Below are 6,000 nucleotides of genomic sequence, written 5' to 3' on the forward strand. Positions count from 1 at the left end.
GAAAAAAATATACAGTGGAAAAATGACAGTCTCTTCAATAAATGGTGCTGGGAAAATTGGACAGCTATACACAGGAGAATGAAACTGGATCATTCTCTTACACCATACACAAAGATAAACTCAAAATGGATGAATGACCTCAACGTGAGACAACAATCCATCAAAATCCTAGAGGAGAACATGGACAGTAACCTCTTTGACATCAGCCACGGCAACTTCTTTTAAGACACATCTCCAAAGGAAAGAGAAACAAAAGAGAAAATGAACTTTTTGGACTTCATCAAGATTAAGAGCTTCTACACAACAAAGGAAACAGTCAACAAAACAAAGAATCCCTACGGAATGGGAGAAGATATTTGCAAATGACACTACAGATAAGGGGTTGGTATCCAAGATCTATAAAGAACTTCTCAAACTCAATACCCTAAAATCAAATAATCAAGTCAAAAAATGGGCAGAAGATATGAGCAGACACTTCTCCAAAGAAGATACAGAAATGGCTTACAGACACATGAAAAATGTTCAATATCATTAGTTATCAAGGAAATTCAAATCAAAACCAAATTGAGATATCACCTTACACTGGCTAGAATGGCAAAAATTGACAAGGCAAGAAATAACAAATGTTGGAGAGGTTGCGGGGAAAGGGGGACCCTCTTACACTGTTGGTGGGAATGCAAGGTGGTGCACCCACTCTGGAAAACAGTGTGGATATTCCTCAAAAAGTTAAAAATGAGCTACCTATGGCCCAGAAATTGCATTGCTGGGTATTTACCCCAAAGGTACAGATGTAGTGAAAAGAAAGGGCACATGCACCCCAATGTTCATAGCAGCAATGACCATGGCAGCCAAACTATGGAAGAGCCAAGATGCCCTTCAACAGATGGATAAAGAAGATGTGGTCCATATATACAATGGAATATTACTCAGCTGTCAGAAAGGACTATTACTCAGCCATCCAACGTTTGCGTCAACATGGATGGAACTGGAGATTATGCTAAGTGAACTAAGTCAAGCAGAGAAAGATAATTATCATATGGTTTCACTTATTTGTGGAACATAAGGAATAGCATGGAGGACATTAAGAGAAGGAAGGGAAAAATGAAGGGGGAGGGAATCAAAGGGGGAGACAAACCATGAAAGACTATGGACTCCAGGAAACAATCTGAGGGTTTGGAGGGGAGGGGGGTGGGAGTATAGGTGAACCCGGTCATGGGTATTAAGGAGGGCATGTATTGTATGGAGCACTGGGTGTTTTAAGCAAACAATGAATCATGGAATACTACATCAAAAACCAATGATATACTATATGGTGACTAACATAACATAATAAAAAAATGAAAAAGAAAATACCCACAAACAAACAAACAAACAAACCATTTGATTGATTCTCTTCTATGGCAGACTAGATGTTCCCTAATTCTGGCATTGGCTTGCCCCCAAGTGCCTAATACCTAGCATGTTTTCTCAGATGAGGGATTTTTGCTAGGGCTTTTTACTTTGACAAGTAACTTCTAGGTACTGGGAAAATGTTCTCTACCAAACACAAAATGAGACCAATAAAACAATCGGGACTGAGTGAATCAACAAATTCCTTTCCTCACATATAATGTATTATGTAAAGCATTGACATAAGCTACTAAATACATTTGAATCAAGTTTGCTTATGATTTTTTAAAAGTCATCCACTGTGAAATGTTGAGAAACATATCTGTGTCCTCTCAATAATGTTGTGCTTATAAAATGTCTAGCATATACAAGTCCTTGCTAAAATCATGACAAGTACTTAAATCCTAATCATTGTAAATAGTGAAAATAAATTATTCTTCTAAACATTGTCTGTAGCACTTCAAATTGTTGAAGTTCTTGTTTTTAAATCTACTGTTCAAGATTCTCATTAATCTGAAGAAACCAAAGAATTTTGTATCATTGCAGTGGGCAACCAATTGTTTATCTCGTCAGCTTCATACAGGATGTTCTGTTTGATGAAGTTTCTGGCATCAATTACTTTGTCTTGCTTATGAAATTCTCCATCTAGGCTCCTAGACATAATTTCCTATTAGCTATACTCATTGGAAACTGATTAATTTGATCATATGTGTATAAACCAATATATGATGCATATCATATATGATCAAATTAGTCAATTTTTAATACATATTATTTTTAAATTAATCAGTTTTAATAGCTGTCAAATATCTTGAGATAATTCCAGCTTTGAAGCTGACAGAAGTTATTCTGTTTTTACTGCAAAAAATAATGCTTAATTATAGATTTAGATCAATGTATGGCAGGAATCTAAATCTTTTTTTTCCTTTAAAGGGCATATGTCATTTGTGCAGAGTTGAAACTGACATGGAACTTTGGTTCTTTTTTTTTTTTTTTTAAGATTTTATTTATTTATTTGACAGAGAGAGATCACAAGTAGGCGGAGAGGCAGGCAGAGAGAGAGGAAGGGAAGCAGGACCCTGCTGAGCAGAGAACCCGATGCGGGACTTGATCCCAGGACCCTGAGATCATGACCTGAGCCAAAGGCAGAGCCTTAACCCACTGAGCCACCCAGGTGCCCGGAACTTTGGTTTTTGATGAAAATGTGATCTACCAAATGAACATCAAGACTGCCTATCTTCAATTTCCTTATTAATGAATAAGAACTGGGCTATATGCCTATCACTAGACTAATCATTGGCAAATAGAGGCTTGGGCCAATGATAATTCACCCTTGGGGCTGGACACATTGAAACAAATCGGAAAGAAGGGGATAATGAGTGTTGAGAAAGTGTCCATCATTGGGTGCTGTATCACACATAGAAATTAATTCAAAGAACAGACCCCAGTGCTACAATAAAGAACATTATCTCACACCAAGGCTGTCATTCCTAACAATCAGGCATTCATGTTCATAAACAGCTTGGAGGAAAAAAGGTATGCAAAAGCAATAATTATTATGAATTTTGTTGTGGTAATAAAATGTACACTAATCTATCTAAAGACTGCTCTAGTATCTATGCATATTGTGGTATATTTAGGAAAACTTTTGTTATTTTAGGGCCACTAACTGGTGCTACTTAATAAAGAGGTTTTAGTTAATAAATAAGATTAATGTTATACCAAAAGGGTTAGTAATCACTAGTTGTAACCCAAACTGGCTATGAATCTGAATTACCTGGGCTTTAGAAATTCCAAGGGTCTATGGGATAAATGAAGAGCATTAGTGTGAAAAGTGGATCGGTCCAAGGTATTTGTGATTTGAGCAACAAAGATATTTGTAGACATTGTGTGACCTACAGAGTTTAAAGTGACAATATATAAAATAAACATGCCTGTTCTGAGCATATTAGTATTCTTAAAGGGTGAATAAAATGTAGTTAAGTGTGAGTAGAAACCTTTGTTAAAAAAAAAAAAAAATGAAACAAGCCTACTTGTGTTTGCCTCTATCCAGTGGTTTTTTAACTTTCTTGGTTTGAGGGCCTCATTGAGAATCTGAACAAGATTATGGAACATTTCCCAGAGATTCACATTTGCATATTCATGTAATGTTTTGAATATTAATAACCCCTTCTCTAATGTTCTTCTTGATCCTATTTAAAAAACTGAAGCAGCATAACTAACAACTAACAATAGATACCATTAATCCAGTCCTTACCAGTTTTCCACGTTCCACCTAGATCTCCTGAATTAGAAGATTTGGGAGCTCAAAAATTCACAATTTTATAAAGTTCCTTTATAGGTTCTGAATTCAATTGGATCTCTCTTTATTAGCCGAAAAAGAAGGGCTTTAGAATCAGACATACTTGAGTTAAAAATCAAAATCTTAGACACGGGGCGCTTGGGTGCCTCAGTGGTTTAAGCCTCTGCCTTCGGCTCAGGTCATGTTCTCATGGTCTCAGGGTCCTGGGATCGAGCCCCACATGGGGCTCTCTGCTCAGTAGGGAGCCTGCTCCCCCCACCCAGTCCCCCCCCCCCGCCTGCCTCTCTGCCTCCTGTGATCTCTGTCAAATAAATAAAATCTTTAAAAAACAAACAAAAACCTTAGAATTAGACTCATTGAGCTAGGGCAAGTCACTTAAAACCTTCTGAGCCTTAATTTATCCACCAATAAAGTGGGAAGGGTAGCTGTCCTCTCACCAGTGTGGCAAAGAATGTATGACAGCATCAGCGCACCCCTAGCGTATAGTAAATACCATAAATATCTGTTATTTATTGTGGGTATTCATAAAGGACCTGCTTCATTTGAGGTGAAGATATGGTCTATTAAGCAATTATTTGAGCTAAGAGATTCATGGCTGCAATATTTGCAAATTGCAAAATTTGTAACTGTTAAGAACAGAAATTGGGATACTAAAATAAAGATAACCATAGCAATGACATGAGCTGGAGAAGGCTTTTATTTGAGACACATAATGTATAAACACATCAGCAAGTCAAAGGTCTCAGAAAACAAAGCTCACTGACCCTAGAACCTCATGCTTCATCTTTAACCCTAATTTTGCAAGGCTTTTGGAAGTGTTCCAAATCTTAAAGCTTTAAAATGTTCATTCCTATACAGTACATTCTTGGTTGTATGGAAGAAGACTCTGTCAAGCATTCAAAATAGTTCTGAATTGGGAAAAAAATAAAACAAGCCACGTTGTATGCTTAGCAACAACAACAACAAAAGAATCTTTGAGCATGATGCAATGAACTGCAGAGATGAGTTGAGATTTCTAGATTTACCCTGATTTGTTGTTTAGTCAACAGAAAGGATATTCTTATTACAAATGCTAGCTTTTAAAAGGACAAAAAGGAAGTCTGGGTTAGGAAAGAAAATAAATAAAAGGGCAGTAAAGGCACAGGGTGAAATTACTCAGGGAATGGGAGAAAGTTGTTCTGAACAAGAGAAGCAGTGACGATTGCTGGCAATTTTGGAGAGGTTTTAAAGTAATTTTGTACTGCTCTGTAACTTACCTGGAAGTTTTCTGTCATTTCTTATGTTAATGCATCCTTGACTATCCAAGGGGCTGTGGGGTGGGCTAGGCATACTCAGGTCAATGACAGAGTGTCCAGAAATCGAATCAGATCAATAAAGGAGCTTAGTGACAGTTAGTGAGCCATGAGGCCACTATTATTTTTTAGAGAAACAGCTTATAAGATAAATATATTCTCAGAGCTCATGAATGTCCTGTTGAAATGGAGACTGGGGAAGAGTGATTGTGAGTCAGTACCTTCATAAAGAACCGAGCCAACTCATGTTTGCCTTTTTGCAGTAGTCTCCACATTTTTCATTCATGGACCTTATTGAAAATCTGAAAAATGATTCTATATACCCTTCCTAAGAAATAGTTTTCATTTACATATAAGCATAGTGTTTTGTAGATTGATTACCACTTCTCTAATGTTCTGGGTCTTTTTTTTTTTTTTTAAGATTTATTAATTAAATTGTTTGAGAGAGAGAGAGAGTATGAGCAGGGGAAGAGGCAGAGGGAGAGGAAAAGGAGAGACTCCCCCCCCTTAGCCCGACTGGGGACTCCATGTCATGACCCTGAGATCATGACCTGAGTCAAAATCAAGAGTTGGACGCTCAACTGACTAAGGCATCCAGGTACTCATCAGATGTTCTTGGTCTTAGGGGAAATGGGAACAGTGTAACTAAAAATGATAGCTTCAATTCATTGATTAAATTGATTGATTAAACTAATGATAACTAATAGCTACTATTAATTAAGTCCTTACTGTGTTAGAGACATGATGCTAAGCCCTCTATATGCATAATCTCATTTAATCCTTACCTTGACCCTATGAAATAAAATATATTATCAGCCTCATTTTATAGATGGGAAAACAGAGGCTTAGGGAAGTTACACAGCTTGCTCAAAGCTCTCCAGCCAGAAGGGGCAGAACCTGGAATTAAACTGAGTTCTGTTTGATCCCAGAGCATATACTCTTAAGCAGTTTCTCATATTACCTCTAATTATTTATGTAATTTTTTTCAGGTACTTAAAATCCTGTATTACAACCTAG

The sequence above is a fragment of the Mustela putorius genome, unplaced genomic scaffold, assembly GCF_011764305.1.
Source record: "Mustela putorius furo isolate JIRA1106 unplaced genomic scaffold, ASM1176430v1.1 tig00003869_pilon_pilon_pilon, whole genome shotgun sequence".
Lineage (NCBI taxonomy): Eukaryota > Metazoa > Chordata > Mammalia > Carnivora > Mustelidae > Mustela > Mustela putorius.